At 42.8% G+C, this 1,768-nt stretch overlaps 1 protein-coding gene across 1 annotated transcript in view; it reads right to left on the bottom strand.

Annotated features, from left to right (window-relative positions):
* LOC109350359 (sugar transporter ERD6-like 6) overlaps positions 1-1,768 on the bottom strand; it is an 11,430-nt gene that overhangs the window by 5,898 nt on the left and 3,764 nt on the right. The gene's annotated exons all lie outside the window — the stretch shown is intronic.

The raw sequence follows: 1,768 nt of genomic DNA, 5'->3' as shown, positions 1-1,768 counted from the left end.
TGTATCCAGTGATGAACGATCTAAACTTGATCCTAAGTCAAAGAGGTGTATCTTCATTGGATATACCAAAGGTGTGAGGGGGTTCAAGTTCTGGGATCCAGTTTCCAGAAAGGTAGTGTTGAGCAGAGATACAGTGTCTGATGAAGATTTCATGATGAAACAGTCAGTTTTGACAGAGGTGCCCATGCCAAATAGAGAGACTTTGGGTTCAAATATGATTCTAGTGAGTAATGAAATGGTTCAAGTGAATAAAGGCAAGGAACCATGCACTAGTTCAAGTCAAGAACGATTCTCAGGCAGAGAGTTCAGGTGTGCAGGAGTATCTACTTGCTAGAGACAGGGATAGACGTCCTATCAAACCTCCAGAGAGATATGGCTTTGAGGATATGGCTTCAGTTGCTCTCCATATCAGTTCAGGAGATCCATGTAGCTTTCAAGAGGCTATAAACAGCCAGGAGAAAGAACAATGGATGGGTGCCATGATGGAGGAGATGGAGTCTTTACAGAAGAACCAAACTTGGGAGCTTGTTCCATTGCCCCGCCAGCTGGGATATGCACTTAGAACAGATGGATGTGAAGACTGCCTTTCTCCATGGTGAATTAGAGGAGAAAATTTACATGACACAACCAGAGGGGTTCAGTGCAGCTGGACAGCGTCACTTGGTTTGCAAGTTGAAGAAGTCTCTATATGGGTTGAAGCAGTCTCCCAGACAGTGGTACAAGCGGTTTGACACTTATATGTTGAAGCTTGGTTATAAGCGTTGTGAGTATGATTGCTGTGTTTATGTGAGAAGCCTTGACGATGGTTCGTTTATTTTTCTGTTACTTTATGTTGATGATATGTTGATTGCTGCTAATCATTTGAGTGATATCAATGAGCTGAAAGTCATGCTAGGTAAGGAGTTTGACATGAAAGATTTAGGGGCTGCTAGGAAGATTCTTGGGATGGAGATTCACAGGGATAGGGGAGCTAGAAAACTATGGCTCTCCCAGCAAAGCTATGTTGAAAAGATCTTAGAGAGATTTGATATGAGCAATGCTAAAGTAGTGAGCACTCCATTGGAAAATCACTTCAAGCTTTCCTTAGATCAGTGTCCGAAGACATATGAAGAGAAGAAATACATGCCAAAGGTTCCATATGCCAGTGAAGTGGGATGCTTGATGTATGCTATGGTTTTTACTAGACCGGACTTGGCACAAGCAGTTAGTCAAGTATGCAAGTACATGTCGAAACCAGGGAAGCAACATTGGGAAGCAGTCAAATGGATTTTTAGATATTTGAAGGGGACTACAGGTCTCGGTATCATGTTTGGCAGCCAACAGAGTAAGCCTTCAGTTATTGGTTATGTTGATTCGGACTATGCAGGAGACTTGGATGATAGAAGGTCCACAACGGGGTTTGTCTTCACCCTTGTAGGTGGACCAATTATGTGGAGATCATCAGTTCAGTCTGTTGTTGCTATGTCCACAACTGAAGCAGAGTACATGGCAGCTGGTGAAGCTTCTAAGGAAGCCTTGTGGCTTATGGGGCTAGTAAATGAGTTAGGCATTGAGCAAGGTGGAGTTCCGCTACATTGTGATAGTCAGAGTGCTATCTTCTAGGCAAAGAATCAGGTGTATCATGCTAGGACCAAACATATTGATGTGACATTTCATAAGATCAGAAAGTTGGTAGCTTGTGGGCATATAATATTGCAGAAGGTTCACACTTCAGAAAATGCAGCTGATATGTTAACCAAACCGGTTACCGTGGACAAGTTTAGGCATT

The sequence above is a fragment of the Lupinus angustifolius genome, chromosome LG06, assembly GCF_001865875.1.
Source record: "Lupinus angustifolius cultivar Tanjil chromosome LG06, LupAngTanjil_v1.0, whole genome shotgun sequence".
In the NCBI taxonomy this organism is placed as follows: Eukaryota; Viridiplantae; Streptophyta; class Magnoliopsida; order Fabales; family Fabaceae; genus Lupinus; species Lupinus angustifolius.
This window is presented reverse-complemented; position numbering and strand designations above follow the sequence as displayed.